We start from the raw sequence: 24,085 nt of genomic DNA, 5'->3' as shown, positions 1-24,085 counted from the left end.
TTTGCTCGTCGAGCCCTTCGTCGCAAGTGGGTTCGGTGAGAACGATGACCGGTGAGTACACCAATCACGTTTGTTGCCTTAGAGAACTTTAGAAATCTTCTCATGATGTCAGCAAACGAAAACGAATGACAGTTCTTAGGACGGAGGTTCAAAGTTAATCTTGTAAATGTCGTTAGTGAGCTTTAGGTTTTTGTCGGATTTCTTTTTTGATAACTGTCGCTGTACGCATTGTTGTTCAAGAATAATGCAGCTTTATCGATAAACAAAACAGATGAGATAGATTGATATTAATTAGTACCTAATGGTGACTAAAAATCTGGGTGGCATACCTGTAGTTTTTCATTAATATTTGGATAAATTATTAAATTTATTGAGACCCTATAACCTGTTATTCCACTAACGATCTTCGGCCGTTCTCTATGTCATTATTTAGAGAGAAGGGAAAAAGTTACGGGCTTAAGACAAAGATATTCCGTGAAACGATAATTTAGTTCAGTAAGCTAATGAGAATAGAGTCCTGACGTTGCAAAGGAAGCGTTGCAACAGCTACGTCTCGACCTATATTGATAACAACTCTTGTACAAGCATTGTACGCGGCATCTTATACTGGGGACTTTGATAAAACTATTTCAATTTTATTCATGAGCGTCGACAAAAATGAATTTTCTTCATAGAAATCTTATAATCAAGCTTCGTAACTTAGACTTCCAAACTTCCAGACTTCACGTGACAGAGGCACTACAAATATCAAAGTTACCCCAATCCAAGGTTAAGTTCGCGAAAGTTGTAACTTAAATTGCAATAAACCATATATTAATTAACTTATTAATTATATATAGCATTCGATTATAAAACGATTTTTGGTTAGCAGTTATTCCTGATGATAATGAGCTAGGCTGTCAATTATAAATAATTTGGAAACGAATATTTGGCCCACCTTTACCAGTAAAAAGTCAATAATGAAACAAAAAAATAGCCTTTAAAAGGAATCTACATTAGTGTTGAGGAGTCAGTTATTTTGGTACCAGTGGATAAACACAAGTTAATTTTATTGTATGAGGCTATGTATAATGTGTTAAATTATTTGAAATAAAGTAAAAAGTTTACCAACCTACTGTAAATAGTATCGGGGATCCTATGGTTGGCATTCTATTTATTACCAATCGATTTATAAAATAGTTAATTTCACGGTTTGACACAGGTATCTATCGACAGGCGATACACAAAAGCATTCTTAGATATATATTTTTTCTTAGTATATTTACAAATAAAATATAGTAAAAATGAGCTCGTTTTACGTAAGTAGCCCCTGATGATGTAATCCAAATAAAAAAAGCAATTTCGACTTTTAATGCACAAACATTTTTTATAATTTTTTAATATTTGTTTGTCATTTTATTGTAATAACATTAAATTATATGCTGTCTATTTCTTTTATATCGCTATTTCTGTAGCTCTTTATTAATATGTCTGAATTGCTTGTGGTCACTTACATGGTGCAGCACAAGCGGTATATAGAGTCCGCATTGATGGATAATCTATACTTATACTTAATATTATAAAGAGGAAAGATTTGTTTATTTGTTTGTATTCAATAGGCTTCGAAACTACTGAACCGATTTGAAAAATTCTTTCACTGTTTGGAAGCTACACTATTCCCGAGTGACATAGGCTATAATCTTTTTAAAAAAAAAAAAACTAGAAATCCTTACTAAAACTCCATTAATGTAACCCAAGGTGTAAAAAATTTACCTAAAATATTCTTTACATCGCGTGCCCTGCGAAAACTCTTGACGGTAGAATAAAATAATGTAGTACGAATTTGTGGAACACATTATTATTTACAATGAGTGTCGCGACAGCATATGTCAACTATTACAGTTATGCAGCAATAAGTGTTCTTTTATTTAAAAAAATAAAACAACGTCATATTATATCGTTAAAATTTTTGTTAAAAATCCGAGCGGAGCCGGAGCGGGCCGCTAGTAAATAATAAAGCAAGTTGCTTAGTGCTTGAATACCGAGAATATCTCAATTCCCCTTTAGGTATACAATACCTATTCAATACAATAGTCATATTACAAGAAATGAAAAATACCGAGAAGTGAAAATCTATTGAAGAGCAATACAATAAGGTCTTATTTAGAAAAGGGATAAATAACATTTATGCTCCTTCTTTTTCATTACAAGAATTATAAATGTTAACATTACATGTAAGCAAAAATAAGGTACTTCTAAGGTAAGGTATTCTTTGATAAATGCATAAGTTCAAACAAGATTTTGTCATGAACATGTTTGAGAGAAATTAAATCTTGATTAGATGCAACTCGGTCTCTGATGATAATAGAACACACATAACCTTATAAGAAACATACATTTCACTCTTATAAGGGAACTCAGAAGGTATAAAAGTGAAGAGCTGAGATAAATTTAGCTGCATCTACATATGGTCTTTAATTGTTTAAGAGTGTTATTTGCGCCCTATTAAGAATAATGAATCTAGTTGTTTCTTGAAAAATGGTGTTTCATAAGCCAAATGTTTTGTGTAATTGTTTTTATTTATTATCACATGTAATAATTGTCAACCACGCTGATATATTTCGGCTCGGGTATAAACTTAACTTAAATTGAAGACATGTGAGAGCTCGCATATTTGAATGCAAAATCATGTCTTTCACTTTTATTTTAACTTTATTTTACATTACATAAAGATGAAGTCATCAAGTGCATACTAATGACATAATAATACAGTTCAAGTTATATAAGTTTGATTCCATTATTTATTTTGTCATTAATATTATGACAGAAACTTAATGCTACGATTAAAATTTACAAATTGACAATCAAATAGATAATCAAAGTATATAAAGGAAAAATTTAATGATTTTCTAAAAAAAATATGTAAAAATTTTAGAAGTCGTCGTGGCCTAAAGTATAGACGTCCGTTGCATTCCGATGCAAGGGTGTTGGAATCCCGCAGGCGGGTACCAATTTTTCTGATGAAATACGTACTTGACAAATGTTCACGATGAAGGAATAACATCGTGTAATAAAAATTAAACTCGCAAAATTATAATTTGCGTAATTACTGGTGGTAGGACCTCTTGTGAGGTACCACCACCCCGCCTATTTTTGAAACAGTAATGCGTTTCGGCTCCAGTAACCACTTAACACCAGGTGGGCTTTGAGCACGTCCAACCGTCTAAGCAATATAAAAAAAAGTTCTATTGTTCTATTTAATCTAATTGTAATATTATAAAAATATCAACTTAGTGTACTTTGATTTGTTTTACGTTGAAATTATATAACCTGCTGTGCTTTCTATGTTATTCAATCAGAATTAGAGCCTCAGTTAATTCCATCATAACAAGTCACTGTGGAATTTTGCGATTTCAAATAATATTTCTTTTACACAACTCTCAGTTAAATAAATGTTTGCATATTCACCGAGGTGTGTTGAAAAGCCGTGTGTACCCATGAGTATTTTGCAAGAACAAAAGGGCTCGACAAGTGAATCTTAATAATTTATACATCTCAGTCTTCGGCAGGTTCAGTTGGACCTAGCCCGTGCATCAGCCCGCTGAGTTTCTCGCCAGTTCTTCTCAGCGGGTCGCAATTACTATCCAGTAGTAGATTCATTCACTAAGCAGTTGCTCTTGAGTTGTTGGGTCTCCTTTGAAGGCGCTCGGGCAGCTGTTAGCAAATCCCACTCCTTCTGGTTGAGCCTTTGCTCGCCCACCTGTCCTGGTGAAACTGGGAAGGCCTTTGGGCCACCAGTGATCCCTCATTCATAAAAAAAGGTTAAGTTTGGAATGTTATGATCAATTTGACAACAATAGTGTAAAAATTCGATTTGAAATAAAAATATGTCAGTAAAACTCTGCTTACAATAATTTTACTTGCTGTTATTTAACAAACAAACAAAATAAAACTAAACGCGTAAAAAGTTATTTTTAGTCCGTCTGCAAAAACATTTGATGCAGAAACGTTTGTCGAGAACTCATCAATTGTTATTGCGTTAATCTTGGATGAAGACACCAACGGTTCGACGTGATGATGTCACGGGAGAAACCGATCGTCGGTATTCGGTTTACCGCGTGCGGGATATTATCACGAGCCGTTCGTTGTACAGGCAGACCCACGTGCTGGTGGAGTTATTGATGGCAGTGGCAGTGGGCGCATAATAACTGGTTCGACCAACCGAACGAAACGCTCAGTTTCCGATTGTTCGCTACGGGGAACGCGTGTCTCCGAAAACATTGAGCCGACGTTGCGCGAGAGCATATACGATTTATCGAACATAATAAATTTTCAAATAGACAATTTTCTTCAACGATTTTTCCAAACGAACAATATTAAATCTTGTGTATTCGTAGTAGTGCGTGTGCGTCTTTATAGAAGTCGAAACGACCCTCAACTGCTGAATCGTTGGCAATCTACGAGTTCAGGTGCAATGTTTATATTATTAACCTGTCCTTAAGTACGATAATTATATTTCGATGTATAAGAGAATGTAACCGGTAAAAAATATTCATGTTCGCTGCTGGGCAATTGTCGGCGTCATGTAAACATGTTACGATTGTGTAATCAAAACAGGATCCAATTTTGATGACTTACCGATTCAGTTGTAAACAGAAGGCAAACGATTTCCTTGTTTGTTGACATGGCTCGTTAGATCTACTTTGATAATGTAAATTTCGTGACACATTTCGTAGGCGTCGTAAAAAGCGTTGCATGTTGCATTATTTAGGTACCTACCAGTTTCTAATACAGGTCATACTCGTAAGTCGAAGCTGTTGCACAAATGAAAGTAATGTTTACTTTTAGGAATACGCGTCATATTCTGACACACATGCCTATGAATGCAACGCGTTATTTCTAATTACCTACATGACTGTAGGAATGCAATCGAGATTTGGCACAGTTTCACGCACTAAACGTCGTGAATCATAAAACGTTTTGAATATTGCATTTATATTGGGAAATTTCGGCCAAAAAATCAGATTTACAGACAGACATCGTAGAAAGAAAAAAAAACGATTCTAAATGAATTCTGAATAAATTAAAATTCCAGATACGGTCATAGCACTTCATTGATCAAAAAAACAATGCATATTTTATGAATGCGTTAAACGTATTTGTCCAAATGTAACTATGTAAATAAAACCGTGTGTAGCAAACGTGATACCATTTGTAAACATTGTTGGCCTTTGGTTTGCATTCTTGCGACGACGGTTACGGTAGGAGTAAATAAATGAATTGCGTATGATTTTTAATGAACACCTTACTAGCTTAAATTTATTTTCAGCCTTGTCTGACTCGATTGTAACGCCAGGAATCGAATAGTTAAAACATTACGACCCGCACTTCGTAATTGTTTGGCATTCGTAGCGATCGATCGAGATGTTTCTGGTAACGTGTCTGAAATATTTTCCCGATAACATTAATAATGGAAGCACGTTAAAGAATAGCATAATCTTTTATTAGTTACGAAGGACAGTAATCCCTATGCCTTATTTAACGTTATTTAGTTTGTGACAAAATTATAGTGATTAAATGTATGTGAATTATTTTTATAATACTTTTTTTCTCAACTTTTGTTTAAATGTAATTTCATTTCTCCGGCTTCAAAAAACTACTTTCCCATAGAAACCTTCAATCCCTAATTCACTACTAACTTATCACAAGCAAAAAAAAAGCTTCTATATTCACTTCTAAAAATTATAGAGACAAGTAGGTATCTGTAATTTCTTACTAAAATGAAAGTTTTCCATACATCTCTTGTTGTTCTTCTTTAGAAGTGATATGTCCAGGCACAAAGTACTACATTCCAAAGTTCCGGCGCTTTAGACGTTTCGTTCATGAATCAATCATTCAGTCAGGAGAATTAAGTTTATCTTACACAGCTGTTAAATTTATTTAAATATCTTTAACAACCTTCTTCTGTAGTTATTAAAAAAAAGAAAAATCAAATTTCGCTTCAATATTTCACACTAGCTTTATTGAACTCTACTATAGTTGCATATTTTAAAAATATATTTAATTTTTAAAAATAATGTTTGAAATCTTGCTTAATATTCACGTACCTAAGTTTAGCTAGTGATTAGCTGTTAAGTCAAAGGTGAACTTAGAAGATTTATTAACTGTTCTTTTACAATAACTTTCTTTTACAATATTAAATAATATTTACTAACAACCACGCCACGTTAACTGGTCCCGTGATAAGTTCGTAAAGAACTTGTGTTACAGGTACCAGTAACGGATATAAATGTAAGATTTTTATTATACACATACATATATTTAATATACATCCATAACCCTGGAAAAGACATTTATATTTATCATACAAATATCTTCCCTTGGCGGGATTCGATTCATTACACTCATTACCTTTATTTTAATTTGAAATTCAAGTTAATAAATATTTAGGATATTTTATAGAAAAAAAAAACTGTTTCTTTAGATGTATTGACCAATTATTACGAGGTCGGGGTGCGATATCAGAACGGTTCGGCAGTACTCGAAGGAAATGTGTCGTTAGCTGGCCACACTGGCAGGGCCCAGTCTTCTCTATTGATTAATTCAAATGATTTTATTGCATAATGGCCAGTGTCAGTGAATTGGTTGGCTAGGCGCGACCAACGTTATCGTTTGCTATGACTGTATTTCATATATTTCGACGTAGTTACAATAATACTAAGTACATTTTTGTTTTTTCTTTCATTGAATTTAAGAAGTACTCTGTTCGAGATTTTATTTCCCATTTTTTTTATTGCTTAGATTAGTGGACGAGCTCGCAGCCCACCTGGTTAAGTGGTTAATGGAGCTCATAGGCATCTACAATGTAAATGCGCCTCCCACCTTGAGTTATAAGTTCTAAGGTCTCAAGTATAGTTACAACGGCTGCCCCACCCTTCAAACCGAAATACATTACTGCTTCACGGCAGAAATAGGCAGGGTGGTGGTACCTACCCGCGTGGACTCACAAGAAGTCCTACCACCAATAAATAAATATAACCACCATAATATCTATAATAAATGTAAGATCATCAGACATCACAATAACTCATAATTCATATATTTTGCGTTAACAGCAAAACGAACACTACACTGCCCTGAACTTTGAACACCTTGCGTTTTAAATGTATACATAATAAAATTATGACAGTGTGAATTCATATTGAGGCTGTACTTTAGTGCTATATTTATTCAAAATATATATAATATATTTATAGATATTATATTTGAATTCGAATTTTCACATAAATTATTAGTAATTAAAAAGAAAGTGAAGCCTTCAGATAAAAAAAAATTCTTTCTTACCAACAATCGCTTGATCAAGAAATAGAAGTTATAATATACCAACTGGCCTCTGTACTCAACTCTGATCTCTGGTATTGACCTTTCTCTTGGAATTTATCACAAACCCTTAGCGGTTAATGTCAGTAACAATAAACCTAACAGTGAATTATGAAGACGTATATGTAATATTTCATTCAACTAAACATCAAATTATATTTTTGATTTATGTGTTAATTTAAAATTGTGAAGTACATATGTATGTGCAATAAGCCAGTTATTTTTCAATAGCATACTTCAAATCACTTGTACGTAATAATACCTAAAGGAAAATTATCGCTGATTTCGAATTCAGTTTCTATTACATTAATTCGAACTAAACCAAGTTGCAGCTGCGCTTGTCATAAATATCAATTCCTCGGAACATAAACAGTAGTAACACACATGTAGCGAAATAGACGAGCGCTTGTATACACGTGTGCGGCGCGGGGTACTTGTACTTATTGCAATCTACTAGATGATGACCGAGCTTTACTCGGTTTTTTTTTATAACGCCATCTTGTTGTGCCTTTAAAGCAGTTTTTTGCTCTCAATTAAGAAAAATAGTATTATTATTCGCCAATAGATGCCGGTCGGGAAGAGTCATAAAGTTGATTATCGATAAAGTTGATTATTGAAAACACGAAAAAAAACAACATTTTCTGAAAATAAATCGTAGCTAGATCGATTTATCGCCCCCGAAATTCTCTGTAAACTAAATTTTATGAAAATCGTTGGAGCCGTTTCCGAGACTATATATATCTAATATATAAAATTCTCGTGTCACAATGTTCGTTCCCATACTCCTCCGAAACTGCTTGACCGATTCTCATGAATTTTTTTTTTCATATTCAGTAAGCCTGAGAATCGGCTACTATCTATTTTTCATACCCCTAAGTGATTAGGGATGTCCACCCCTAACATTTTTTTTTTATTTGGACTTTGTTTTTGTTAAACTGAGGTATTATGTGGTTCAATGAGGTTTTGTTATTTTTATTATATATTCCCTCATCGTTCACAGCACTACATACCTCTTTCACTCATTTACCACATCCTTACACACTTACAATAAGTTACTTTTTTTTCTACACTAGAAATTCCCTAGAAATCTTATATATGGCAAAACAACGTTTATATATATATATTTATACAAGAATTGCTCGTTTAAAGGTATAAGATTATTAATTGTATCGTTGTATCGTGTAAGTAGAGAGTTCCGCGGCGCAATATCGAGACTTCATCTCGTTAACCCGATGTCGAAGAGCACTCGGGCCAAGTTCATAGCTCGCTCGACAGCAAGCCATTTTGATCGTGTCTATGAATGTTGCAAGCTACGGGAAAAGCACCGTTTTAATAAAATAAAAAAAAAACCATTAAGTGACCAAGATAACTGAAATAGATTTCACGAATCGAGTTAGAAGCCAATAAAACTGTTATCTTAATTCAAGCTTGCGGGCCCTGGTCTGTTATTGAGTTCATGATCATAAAGAAACCCATTGAATTGAAGTAAAATTAGGCACCGTTGAAAATTTGTAGACTTATCTTAATATGTTTTTTTTTGTTGCATGGGTGGATGGACGAGCTCATAGTCCACCTGGTGTTATGTGGTTACCGGAGCCCATAGACATCCACAACATAAATGCCGCCACCCACCTTGAGACATGAGTTTTAAGGTCTCAGTATAGTACAACGGCTGCCCCACCCTTCAAACCGAAACACGTTACTGCTTCACGGCAGAAATAGGCAGGGTGGTGGTACCTATCCGTGCGGACTCACTAGAGGTCCTACCACCAGTCTCTATTTGGGGATAACGACTAAGAGCCGATCTTCCAGTGAGCGGATGATGTAGCTCGACAGATCAATGCTCTTGTCCAGAACTTGTGTATAGCTTATCTTGGAAATGTCGTAAGCGCGTATTCAGGTTTTAGCCAAATGTTTTCTAGTCTCAGATATAGTTACCGCTATAAGCATGTTTCGAATGTGTTGTATATGTTGTTGTATATATATGTATATTGCAATAATAATGTGTTGAATAACCGAGCGCTCGTTGATCCCGGGTGTAGGTTGATTGAGCCACAGCAACCGCATAGCTCTAATTACATTCGCTCGAATGAAAACAATGTTTCCGCAGAAAGCAAGCAGGTGATGATAACAAAACGTTTTTGTTATCTATCAAAGCGATGTGCAAATATGGAAGCGACGCCGACTAATAGTAAATAAAAACAGAATTATTAGGACAAAAACGTTGAAGGCAAAATAATCTCAAAAGAAAACAAAGCTCTGAAACTGTTTTTTTTTATTGCTTACATAGGTGGATGAGCTTACAGTCCACCTGGTGTTAAGTGGTTACTGGAGCCCATAGACATCTTACAACGTAAATGCGCCACCCACATTGAGATATAAATTCTAAGGTCTCAAGTATAGTTACAACGGCTGCCCCACCCTTCAAACCGAAACGCATTACTGCTTCACGGCAGAAATAGGCAGGGTAGTGGTACCTACCCGTGCGGACTCACAAGAGGTTCTACCACCAGTAATTACGCAAATTATAATTTTGCGGATTTGATTTTTATTACACGATGTTATTCCTTCACCGTGGAAGTCACTCGTGAACATTTGTTAAATACCAAAGTATTTTATTAGAAAAATTGGTACCCGCCTGCGGGATTCGAACACCGTTGCATCGCTATATACGAATGCACCGGACGTCTTATCCTTTAGGCCACAACGACTTCAGAGTTAGCTAACTACTAATTTATGTTACTATTCAGAAATATAACACAAAAATTAAGTTCGACGTTGGTCATGAGTAGAATTTTATTACTGCGAGAGTTTACCGCGAACCAGTAATGTGTTCCGATTTGAAGAGTGGGGTAGCCGTCATATAAAACTAAGACTTTGTCTCACTTACTAAGGTAACCCCGGTAACCACTTAACATCAAACGGACCGTGAGCTCGTACATTGAAATGGATATAAAATACTATCTTTCGTAAATTCAGTAAAAAATTACATATATAGAGCAATGGGCCTCGATTATTGCTGCATATTAAAAACGCGTATATTCTCTTCAAGTCCATATTTTGTTCGTAAATGGGTACATTACGTGTACATTTGTAATTCAGTACGCTGATTAGATTGCTAGACGAGCGTTTCACGTACATATACATATTTGGTTTGGTATTTCTTCATGTTATTTCCCGAGTGATCGTGTTATTTTAATCGTTGTTCAGTTTCAAAATGTACATTCATGTTAAATTGTTAATTTATCTGAATCTCGAAATCCTTATATTATTAATATTATTGAGTACAATAAGCGTTTCATTAAAATAATATTGCTGCATAAATATTCATTACTATATTAGTTACCTAATTATTTGTCTAAATATTAAGCCAAGTATAGTATTTTCTTCAGATTCAGCGACTCGTCGATATAATGAGTAATTTAAAAGTAGTTTTAATTATTTCCACGGCTAGCGAAGGCCGACGAATAATTCCTATACTTGTCTTAATATCATTTTGTAATTTAACAGCATTGAATATGTTCTTTCTGCTAACATTATGTTTAACTTAATACAAGGGTCATAATGGCGTTACGATAATAAACAGGTATTCCTTTTACATCCAGGTCATATCTCGTACTCATCTGTAGATATTACGTTTGTGACCGCCCACGTAAGTCGGCATTATGTCTGTGAAATCCTGGACGTGAGCTGTGTTGTAAAAGTCATTTTCGAACCTTTTTGAAATTAAATATAAATTGTTTATTTCATGAGCCGTGTTTGCTTTTTTTTGGTCATTGGAGAATTTTTTACAAGCCCGTCATAGAATTTGGGAATTGATTTTCTATTGTATGAGGTTACCTTATAATATTTAAAAAGAATGTGAAGAATGTTATTACTCGCTCAAACAAAAGGAAAGATCGCGTTTGGTTAACACATATACCACCCGCGGATGTATCCAGATGTCGCCAGAAAACGAGAATGTAACTAATTTTAGCCATTCATATCCGTTTGGGTTTTTCCTGCAGAAAATTCGACGGAGAAAAGAGTATTACAATCACTCTTAAAAATTACTGTGTGTACAATCGAATGCCAGATTATTCATTCGTTTTCCTGTATGTTATAATAATATTTTCGCATTTTTATATCATTATCACAATGTCAACAAGGTTTTGCATACAAAATTTTCTGTATATTTTTAAAAACAAAGCTATGATTTACATAGTCGTTTTATTTGGAATCATTGTAAAAAACGTTATGTTAAGTTTTGTAGAATCTTATTTTGAGTAGGAAATGATTTAAATAATTTTGTTTACAACGAATTTAGAGCGTAGGCGTGTATCCACGTTAGGCGGAAGTAGTTTGTAGGTATGCGGTTTCTTTTTACAATAATTATTGTTGGTTCAGATCTCTGGTTCCTTTTTGCATTATCACATCTTGTATGTTCCGTAAATAGGCTCTTGGATACTTTTTAGGTTCGTTACCCGCAACCCGAAACTGAATAAGAGTTTTAGCCATATTCTAAATTTAAGACAGCGCATGGTCAAAAGTGATTTGCACTCTCAACTTACAGTTGAGCTCTAAAATTATTGATTACAATTTAAACTACTTGATATACAGTTACAAAGGAGGAAATGATGACAGTTCTTTGATTCTTTCTTCTTCAGATGAACGAGCTCGTATCGGTGCCAATAGACATTTAAAATGTGAATTCCACCCGCCTTGAGGCTTGAGGTCGAAGTCTCAATTGTAGTGTATAATGAGTGATTTATCCATCAAGCCGCAACGTACGACTGTTTCGTGACATAAAAACACAAGACGCAATGGAATGTAATGGAAATCTTACCTTCCGAATGAATGCAGAATTATTTCGCGATAGTATTGATCTGGTAGGCGGTACCGATTGCCGGATCTTCTCAGTGGGTCGAGATTCCGATCCGGTGGTAGGTTCTGCGAAGTACTACTCTTTCTAGAGCACTAGCACTAGCTAGCAAATTCTTTCAGGTTGAGCCCGTGAGGTCACCTACCGTAACCCATCCGGGCAAAGTTGGAATAGCCCCCTAGACTACCAGCGAATAAGTAGGAAAAAAGGTACCGATTTGTACACGCTTATATCATACCACAAGTGATTTTAAAAGTTTATAATTTTTTGAATGTTGGTACGTTTTTATCGCCTGATGTGGTTCTTTGATTGAAGCAGATATAATTACTACGAGTACATCGGGCATCTCACGCTAACCCCTTGGAATATTATCTACGCCTAGAGTTGCCGATGTTTGACAAATCTGTACTTTGGATAATAAATAGACTATCAGGGAAAAATCACACAAGATCATCTGGTCTCCATCTAGCATTCCCTTCACTAAGAAAACCAAAGACTTAAATACATAGTTTTAAAATTAAAGATATACACACAATATCCATAGGTATTTAATATCCAGATAAAAAGTAAACATAATTGTTCATTATACATATTATGCCCGATGGGCGAATCGTACCCACGACCCTCGGCCCTGCAGTCAGGCGTGAGCTACTGTGCCACCGAGTTAGTTAATCAGCTCTTCCTTTCATTTAAGAACAGTAAGAGATTTCCAAAATAATTATAAACTATATTCATGTTGTATATGTGTATATAATATAATAAATAATCGCGAGATATGAAGGCGGATGCTCGCTCTACACTTCTCTTAACATGTAATTTTTATTGTAATAAAACATTGAAGGTTCACGAACGTCGATAGAACCGAGAGATTACTTTATGATATACATTAAACTATAGTGATCACGATACGTAGTCAGTCAATATATTGGCGCCCCGCCGTGTAACGGTAACTCGACATTCTAAGACTACAAAGCATTTCTAATATTGAAAATGTTGAATAAACACTGATGCCATAAGTACTGCAACAGCACGGTTGTATCAATTTCCTCAGAGAAAGGCGTTTCGAAGAGATACCTAAATGCTTATTGTTGTTTTCGCGTGAATATTGCTCAAACATTAAAACAACAAGTGAAACAATAACGATTCAGTGCTTAATTTAATGTTTTTCAATTCGTTTTCAATTTAGCTTAGTGAATAAAGCCAGCGTTTGCCTACGAAATTCGATTACCATAACTTCACTATATGGATTAGCAAGTGTACCTTTAAAAAATCTGTTTCATATATTTTTTTAAACAGAAGAACGATTATATCCATATTCTGAGTATTATTATAATATTAGTTTGACATGGACGACATGGATTGCAAAAAGTCGGTAAACGACTTCAAATCACCAAGGTAAATGTTAATGAACATTTATTTTCGACTCACCTTAAAAGTAATAGTTTGTAATACAGTTCGCACAAGACAATGTTTTAAACTGTTTAAGCCGTTGTAACTATACTGAGATCTTAGAACTTATATCTCAAGGTGGGTGGCGCATTTACGTTGTAGATATCTATGGGCTCCAGTAACCACTTAACACCAGGTGAGCTGTGAGCTCGTCCACCCATCTAGGCAATAAATAAAAAAACCTCAGAGCCAAAAAAAGCTTAATGGAACCGTCAATGAAATCGGTTTTTAAAATAAAGCGGCACTTGCTTTTGTGTCGTAATCAACTCGAATTCAGGGCAATGAAACGCAAGGACTTTACAAAAGATTTTAAATTCAGTTCAACATGTGGTTTCTTTGAGTAGCATTCAAAATGTAATTTCAGAAGGCCTTGAAAAACATTTACAAATAATTTTTTTAGTTTTTTTTTTCGAATAAAATATTCTAGCACTCTGTTATTATAATAGGGTAAAAAAAATATAGTTCACCAGCGGCTATTCAAATAAAATACAGCTGCAACCAATTCAAAACTATGCTAATACATACGTGCCTACATACATAAATAAATATTCAATATACGTACATACGTTCGTTGACTTTTATAAAACAGTTTAATATGGTTCTCATTTGATACATTAATGACCGCGACATTCGAATGACCCGATTCTGAATTAAGTAACCCACATGGAAGGTTGTCCAATCGGTGCGCGACAATTTTAGGATTCGCTATATTTGCATATAAATAATTATTTGTTTATATGCAATATTTCCACGTAACAATTTCTATACTATAATTTTTTTAGCGACAACAACATTATAGCGTGTTTTCATAAATTATTTAATGCTAATCTTTTAAAATAAAACTTCCGTAAACTATGGTAGCCTTAGACTTCTGATTTTGTAAACGCACACAAGAAAAGCTTATCAACAATACATTTTTAATTCCGTTGTGACAATACTGAGACCTTAGAACTATATCTCAAGGTGTGTGGCGCATTTACGTTGTAGATGTCTATGGGCTCCAGTAAACACTTAAGACCAGGTGGGCTGTGAGCTCGTCCACGCATCTAAGCAATAAAAAAAAAAAAAAAAAAATGTAGTAGGTAACCTCGATTTATAATTATCGAAGAATATATTCATGCTCTGGTATGCAGCATCATGATACATTGCAAACAGGAATACCATTCGTTATCTCGTTTAATATAAACACGCATAAATACCTATGTTAGTAGTTTGTCACTATTTAAATTGTAGATAAGCAAGCGAACACAAGGAGAAATGTATGTATATTAAACGCATTTCATATTTATATATTTTATATCAAACGCATTTCGCTTAAAACCGTAATGTCTTGAAGAAGAAGCGGCTGCCCTAAATGCATTTTGTTGATGTACTGTCCCAAATTTGGCGCTATAAAGTTTAATAAGTGTAACAATGAGACACTTGCAGCAGTCACTGTATATAATGCACCCTTTTTTATTACCTTATGATGCCATACGATTATTACGACTGTGGAAGAAAGTAAAGACAAGTTTTAAACCTTCGACCTTTCTCATGAGATATTCCGTCGCTCGTTCATCTATTAATTTTTTTTATTGCTTAGATGGGTGGACGAGCTCACAGCCCACCTAGTGTTAAGTGGTTACTGGAGCCCGTAGAGATCTACAACGTAAATTCGCCACCCACCTTGAGACATAAGTTCTAAGGTCTCAGCATAGTTACAACGGCTGCCCCACCCTTCAGACCGAAACGCATTATTGCTTCACGGCAGAAATAGGCAGGGCGGCGGTACCTACCCGCGCGGACTCACAAGAGGTCCTACCACCAGTAAATATGCTATAGCTATGTACGTGCTGCGGAACATCTATAAACGTTTGGCAATATTCGTGTGTCCTGAAATAAACGTGACCAATGACGATTTTGAGTAAGGCGTCATACCAACCGATAATATGAGTGCAACTGTATAAATAAACATCGGCCGGATTAATGATGAGCATTTTTCGTGGTTAAAACGGCAACTACCATTCATTAATGAATCCGCGTTCAGTTTGAATGTGTATATATACGTAATTCGTGACTCACACATTCTTCGGGACCGATGAAAAAGTAAAAACAGCTGTGACGGAATTACGTACTTTTATGGTGTATATTAAGAAGAGCGTAATGATTTTATTATAACACGAGGATAGGTCGCTTGTCGTGCAATTTTGTTCTTTAATACCTATATATGCAAGTAAAATTCCTGTATACAGCTATATATTTGTCAAAAGCTATTTGTTACTGATATTGAGGCAGGTATTGCGCCTATCCTGGTCAACAAAAATGATTGAATGATCATGTTCCGGAACAGCAAGTTCATTGGGATGCGAACGAAAAAATCGTTTTTTTGGAGCCGTGTCAAAGACAAGTGTAGTTTATATTCTGTTGACGTACGCACACTTCGTTAATCAATTTTCTCCGTTGGGTTTTGCCCTGCTCTTTGTCACGGACGCAGACGTATGCGTAAAAAATACAAAATAAAAGTAAAAAAAAAGAAATTGTACACTATAGTAGAAAACACGACATTACTTTGATTTCACGTATTTCGCTGCTTACTAAAAAAGTACCAATAAAAAGAGCAAAATAATAGACATATTAAAATCTATAAAAGTAACTTTATAGTATAATAAATTTGCCGGTAGATCTAAAACTGATTATAAGCAAAGGTATAGCTTACATCACGTAATTACGGTAATGATAGCCTATGCTGATGTCTATGTAAAAATTGTGAGTAGTGTAAAAAGTCTGTCCGTAAATCTTAGATGTCTTTGAGTGTCGGCGAATTGAGATCATTAAGCTTCTTTAAATTTATATGTATTTGTTTCTCAGTTTTTAACGTACGTATATACATAACGTAATTTTAAAAATATACAACTTAGATTCGGATTTTGTTGCGTGTTGTGTGTGATTGTTATTATTTAAACATTTTTATAATAATTTGAAATTTAACTAATAAGATTCTAAAACGTTTTCAAGGCTTTTTTATTTTTCACTGGAAATTTCAAATAAACATGTCGTGATTAAACGAAGTGTGAATAATGCGATCCAGGTTTCATACTCGGCCAAGGTTGAATATAATACTTACATTGTTATCATAAACTGTTTGATTATAAAACAGCGGTTTACTTTCACACGTCATCTACTAAAAACATTCTCAGGAAATTGTAAAGTAAATATCGCCAGTAAAAAGAAACAATTAAAAATTCTTTAAAACAATTGTCGGTCCACTTCATAGAACAAATTTCGTAAAAACAAAGATCGTTAAATGATTTTTTAATACGCATTAAATGTTTATATGTTTCTCTAAATGATGTCTTAACGTCGTGAAAATTTTTTCCACTATTCCAACCGGTAGGCAATCTCAAACTTAGAGGTGTGAAAAATCGATGATGGTACCGATTTTTAAGTTAGCATAAGGTAATGATCTTCCCTTGCCCTCTGCACCGAACTTTTTCGTTTAGTCAGTTGTTATTTAACGGGTCGCGTTTCCGATCCGGTGGTAGATTCTGCGAAGCACTGCTCTTGCTAGGGTCAGTGTTAGCAACACTCCGGTTTGAGCCCCGTGAGCTCACCTACACACGTTAGTGTGAAGCTGAAATAGCCTCTCAAGGCTATCAGCATAGCTGGGATAAACGTGAAAATCATGATTTCCATCGGGACATCCGCGAACGATGATTAATCGTTTTTCAAATTCAATGTGAGACCTTATAACTCATTCGTATAGTTCCTAAACACAAACAATTTTTTACCCCTACTCAATCGTTCTTCACGCCGGCGCTGTTAGGTTATGAAATTCATTAGCAATTTGCATTGGCAGTTGTAAATCTATATCTGTTTAAAAAAAAGTAATCACATGTGCATGTTTGGTCTGAAATAAATAAAAATATTGAGATATTTTGTGTTTAATATGAAGACAAATTAGACTGTAATGTTAGGTAAGGTTCTTTCAGTTGTATACATCTAAGTCGCCAGTTTGGCATCTTCTCTACGGTCTACTTGAAGAGATTTCACCTAAAAAAAGCACTACCAAAATGTAAAACCTTCAATTTTATAACTATTTTCTAAAGATTATTATTGTACACGTAAATATATTAGTGAATAAATAAAATGTGCCTTAAAATACAGACAGATATAGATACAGATAGAGACTAAGCACTTAAATTGTAACTTTTTAAATTTCTGTTTAAACAAGCTAATCAAATGTCTATAATTATCACAGGCTTTGGTTTATTAATAACTTGGTGGTTTAGTATGTAAGTTAGTACTAGTAGTCCACATATATTATTAGTGCCACCATTCTGTGTTCTGTCGTGAAACAGTTGGAAAGGTATGCAGCATTCATTTCAATGCAACTGTGATTTCAGTCTTTATCTATATCTCTTATCTATATCTATTTCAGTCTATATCTCAACAATGGTTAGACCGTGAAACTCGAAGACATATTTCTTTAATTGACATCGAAAATGTATTATCTGTTTTTGTGAGATACTTTTTGACTGGTGGTAGGACCTCTTCTGAGTCCGCACGGGTAGGTACCACCACCCTGCCTATTTCTGCCGTGAAGCAGTAATGCGTTTCGATTTGAAGGGTGGGGCAGCCGTTGAACTATACTGAGACCTTAGAACTTATCTCAAGGTGGGTGGCGCATTTCCGTTATAGATGTCTATGGGCTCCAGTAACCACTTAACACCAGGTGGGCTGTGAGCTCGTCAACCCGTCTATGCAATAAATAAATAAATAAAAAATAAATATATTTTGATATACTCCGTTCTTGTGTTATGAAATATATGTATGCGTTAGGTAGTCAGAATGATTTATCCTTAAATTTAAAATAAAATGACGTACCAAAAACCTTCTTTTCGAATGATCAACGCGTTTTGTTTGAAAAATTATTGCATCCCTGCTTAGAGTTTGCTGTTGAATTAAATATGTTTTCAGAACATACCTTCGAACATTAAATAAGTCTAAGCACGAAGCTAATGGATGATTCACAGCAAAACATAAATTTAGCTATTACGTTACTTAAAATGACTGATGAATTATACATAATTTTAAAAGTTTTTGAGACTTTCTCTCGAACTTACATTAAAATCTATTTCGGGATTCAGATATTTTTTTTGTTTATTTATTTACAATAACTAATTGCTTATTGTTCAGATACGCGACAAACTCTAGTTGTGCTATAATTAGACCGTATCTGTGATGCATGCGCATCGCTGATGCAGAATTCTTGGCCTATTTATTCACATAATATTATGTACAATGTATGGTTACCACTCGCTGAAAGCAACTTTGGATTATCAATTCATCTTGCTTTTATTTTAAAGTAATCTGGCTATAGGTCCGTTTATTGCACCGTTACAATACTATATACCCTTATTGATTTATTTTGAGAGTCACTATAAAGTGACTCTCAAATAATTATAAAATTATCGGTGTCGATACATTGGAAACGAAATTTTATTGGATTTTTTGTGAATGATTATGTTCAAGCTTAGACGTTCGAGGAGTTAAATGTGATTAAAAACGGATGACAAAAGATCTACAAGGGAACACCATTTCGTCCTGCGAAATAAGATTTTGTTCCCGGAATGTTGTTTTTATGTATTTCTATGTTATTATTACAGGAAAATGCTCCACCGACATTTAAAATTGAAAATTGTTTTATTCGATCATAAACTTTAGCTGAATTTGTTCAATGCGCGGTTTTCGGTAAAATCATGATGTAGCACGCATTTTTTATTCAGACAGCGCACGCGGTATATCTCCATACCTCAAGCAGAGTATGTAATATAGATAAGAAACATGTTGCAGGTTGCAGGTATGTCGATCCCACCCAAGCAGCTGCTAAATGCGATTCAAAAGATTTGTTTGACGAGTCCGTTTTATAGCTCATTCAATTGCTACTTCGACGTATTTTGTATGAACAAAAATTTGTGGTTGACTATTTACTGTGACGCAATTTCTTTAACAATAACTTAAAATTAAGTATGTAATCATGTCGCGCTTCTATAAACTATTTCGTTGTTATAAACTTTTAAATTTTGAATACTAAAGCAGTGAATGTAAAATGAAATAGACAAATAAAATTAATTCCACAATTAGGGCTATCGAGAACTATATTAGGCTATAAATATGAATTAAAACCGTTACATATTTCTCGAAAGAAACAATAAGAAATTCCATCGTTATGACCGCATAATATTTATTTAGTTACAGACTTGTAACCGCATCAAATTAAAGTGAATTTTATGGAATGCCGTTTTTCACGTTGATAATTTCCACGAATGTCGTCTCGGTATTGGCCTATTTCGACCATTTACGAATAACAAAAGATTGTTAATTTTACGGCTCATTGCTCAATTGCGGTTTTGTACATAAAGTGCAGGCCTTGGCACGTCTCTGATGCGATAAGAAAGGCATGCATTACTGTGCCGTTGATCCAGTGCATAAGATTAATATGATAACAGCGGGGCATCGTGACGAAATTGATCAACAAGAACGGCATTCTCGAATAATTAGACAGAAATAATGTTAACTTTCAGAATTTCGATAGTCAGTGAAGCGTACGTACATAGAGCTGTTAACATCGAAAGAGAATGCGGCTCTCGTTAGCGAAGACGTTTATTATCTAGTTTTTAAGATCATGTGTTATATAGGCGGCCGTTGTAAATTCACCTACGGTACGTAATCGCGATTACTCACGTATCGCACACGCGTTTAATTACAACATTATTTATATATTAACGACCGCGCGATCCCTGAAATATACATACGCGCACATACAAAAATGTTGTTTACATTTAGTCACGACAACACAATAGTAAAATGCATCAGCCTGAATCTAGGGTAATTGCACCGCCGTCGAAGCTTGAGGATGCGGTACTCAATGATGGCTTAAATTGAAACGCATTATTATCAAATAACTCATTAAACTCGCTATATAGCTTGTGACGTTTGCAATCAATGAGTAAGTACTATTTTCTTGATCTATTGACTTGATAATAACATAATTCACATGTAATGAATATCGATAATTTGTTTAAATAAAAAAAACAACTAACACAAATGTGTTTAGGTATAGTGAAGTTTTTTGTTCAAATATCTCCAACGTTCATAACTAAAATTAACCTTGTTGGCACGTATCCTCAGTCGTAATGTAATGTGACATGAGTTCAGAACGCTGTCATAATAATGATTCTTCCATGTTTTCCGTCGGTGCGTTCGTGTCTAGAAGTAATTCAGTCTCGTACATAAATAACGAGTGTCTACTTCTAAGAAATAAAGATGTCGTCCTTCAATGGTCAACCTTTAGTCGACGAGCGTTCATCATGAACTTCGATTGAAGAATGCAGATCTGCATGTTTCAAGGTCACCAATATACTATATATATTAATATATATATATATATATATATATATATATATATATATATATTTAAATCGATGAAGACTTCTTGCGTCTTTTCATAGTCGAACCCTGTTGCATCCACCGTTTCCAATGAGTTTTAAACTATTATTCGTGCGAATATAGTTACATTGGTGTCATGTGAATTCTATTACCGACAAGAAATTTTATTTAAATTCGAAAATAAGATATTCAATTTGAAATAATTCTCGCTGGTTCCTTGCATCCGTTCATGATGGAAATAATGTGTCACATTGTATATTTCTGTATTTGTTCCATACATTTAATCAGTTTTTCGACATCCATCCAAATGTATGGATATATCGGTACCGTATACTGTCCTGTATTTATTCTATGCATTCCACTAATTACATGACTACTTTCTATATTTGAGATTATATAGGTACCGAATATTTTTTCTGTATGTACTCCATAAATTGTTTTGAGGTTGCTGCTTCCTCCTAAAGTTATAGTAATATCGATACCGTATACTTTTTGGAGTGCTGCTGTCTTCGATTAATGTAATAAATAATAGATCCCAATGAACCAATCCCAAGAACCATCTCCTTTTATGAAGTCAATAAAAATAAAATTTATGTAGCTTTGGGTTTGGATGCCGGCTTTTTTTCCTATTCGCCGGTAGCCTAGGAGACTATTTCAGTTATGACCTTACGGGTAGGTGAGCTCATGGCTTCAAACCTGAGAAAATTTGCTAACACCAGCCCTAACAAGAGTTGTGCTTCGCTGAATCTATCACCGGAACGGAATTGCGACCCACCGAGATGACAATGGTTTATCGATAGCGAACACACTCTTCAAACAACGTCCACGCAGGCTTGTTGCTGCACTTGAACTTCACCAGCTGCTCAATACCGAAATCAAATTGACTATATACTTATAAAATCAAGGTGGAGTGGTGGAGCCAACTACGGATCTGATCCTTGTCTCTAAATTCCAACTTAAACTTCAGGTTGCAAGAAAAATTTATGAATGCGAAATAATTACTCCTCATGACACCCACATCTTTTTTGTATCTTTCGAAAAGAGTTGGAAAGAAATGAAAATTGAACGGCATGATCAACTGACGGCTGAAGAATTTTGGAATAGAACAAAAGCAATGATTTGAGAAGAAGTGAAAACATTTAAACCTACTAAATTTGAAACCAAAAACATCAGCACTGGATGAGTGATGAAGCTTTACCATTGGTGGAAGAGAGACGACACAAAAAAGCACAGGAAGTTGAAGTGCAAATACTGAACAAACTGGTGCTAACATTCAAACAGCCTGTAGGAGGGATAAAAATAACTTTCTGAGAGAGATCTGCTCGAAAGCTGAAGCGCATGTTGAAAAACACGAAACCAGAGATGTACCGGAAAATTAGTGTAATCCCCAAAACTTGTGTCAGACCTGGGCTGTTGAGAAATCGGATGGATGTGTAGTAACAGAGTTAGAAGACTTTCAGACCGATGGAAAGAATATTGCCAAGCTCTCTTCTTTGACCCCGACTGCAAAATTTTACCCCCAACGACATCAGATATCCAAGAATGCGAATCAGAAATACTGATTTAAGAAGTTCGTCATGCCATCAAACATCTTAAAACTGGAAAAGCAGTAGGAAGTGATAACATCCCAATCTAGACAGTTAAAGATTTTAGCCAGAGTGGTGTCGAAATCTTCCACGCAATTTGTACAAGATATGGAAATCTGGCACCTGGCTTACAGAATGGACGCACTCCCTTTTTATTCCTTTGCATAAGAAAGGTTCGACAAGGAAGTGTAGCAATTATCGTCTTATTGCCCTGATATCAATCACACTGCAGCAAAATTCTACATATTCTTAATGAACGTTTAAAAAGCTGTTTAGCAACACAAATTGTACCAGAACAAGCTGGCTTTGTAAAGGGGAAGGGAACCAGAGAACCGATCTTGATTGTGCGACAAATAATAGAGAAGCCGAGAGAGTTCAACATGCAAACGTTCATTTGCTTTGTTGACTTTCAAAAAGCATTTGACTCTGTTAAATCGCCGCATTTATGGAAAACCCTCGAAAATATGGGAGTGCCAAAACATCTTCAGTAAAGCTAGACAACGTTGCCTCACAACCTCTGCGTCCTAGCGCTGGATTCCGGCAAGGGTGTATCTTGTCACCTCTCTTGTTTAACATTTACACTAAGGCAATTATGAGAATCGCTCTAGATGACTGGACTGATGGTGTGTCCATTGGCGGCAAAAACATATGCAATCTTCGTGATGCTGACGATAATACTCTGCTGGCTTGTAACCACTTGGCAATCAGATCTTTGCTACAAGCAAAAGAATTGCTAAATCGCGTCGAAATAGTTGCCTTGGTCTCCGAATCAACAGGCACAAAACCAAAATGATTATAGTGGACAAGCAATAAAAATACCTCGGAGATTACAGAGATTGCAAGTTGTGAGGTCGTTTCATCTTATACCTACCTAGGTTCACTAGTGACTAACAGTGGTGGTTCGGAGGAAGAAATTAAGCGGCGCATAATCATAACGCGATCGGCCATAGATAAACTCGGCTTATAAGGACCGGAATATCACCAAGACCACCAAAGTCCGACTGGTAAGGGCACTGGTGTTCCCCATCTTTTTATATGAGGTTGAGACCTGGACTGTGAAAGAAAGAAGAAGGATCGATGCATTCGCTAGCGACCGGGTTTTATCGTTAATTGACACGCTAAAAAGTAGCGGGGAGAGAGCGGAGCCTTGCGGAACTCCGGCCGAGATATCGAGTTCCCTCGACTCGATACCGAAACGAAAGGCTTTTTTTTTATTGCCCTTGTATGCAGACGAGCATACGGCCCACCTGATGGTGAGTGGTTACCGTTGCCTATGGACTTCAGCAATGCCAGGGGCAGAACCAAGCTGCTGCTTACCGCTTAATACTCTCCACAAGCCTCGTTTGAAGAAGGACATGTCATAGCGCTCGGGAAACACCGTGGAGGGGAGCTCATTCCATAG

The 24,085-nt window shown here is 35.3% G+C and overlaps 2 protein-coding genes across 2 annotated transcripts in view; one reads left to right on the top strand and one right to left on the bottom strand.

The window, feature by feature from the left end:
* Positions 1-24,085, bottom strand: part of LOC101740156 (synapsin) — a 93,392-nt gene that overhangs the window by 14,889 nt on the left and 54,418 nt on the right. The gene's annotated exons all lie outside the window — the stretch shown is intronic.
* LOC101736335 (tissue inhibitor of metalloproteinase) overlaps positions 4,006-24,085 on the top strand; it is a 50,024-nt gene continuing 29,944 nt past the window's right edge. Inside the window, exon 1 of the mRNA XM_004931857.5 lies at positions 4,006-4,448. The gene's annotated coding sequence lies outside the window, so the exon portion shown is untranslated. The remainder of the gene's footprint in view (positions 4,449-24,085) is intronic.

This window comes from Bombyx mori, chromosome 22 (genome assembly GCF_030269925.1).
Source record: "Bombyx mori chromosome 22, ASM3026992v2".
Taxonomy (NCBI): domain Eukaryota; kingdom Metazoa; phylum Arthropoda; class Insecta; order Lepidoptera; family Bombycidae; genus Bombyx; species Bombyx mori.
Note: the sequence above shows the minus strand (reverse complement) of the source record. Positions and strands in the feature narration are given on the sequence as shown.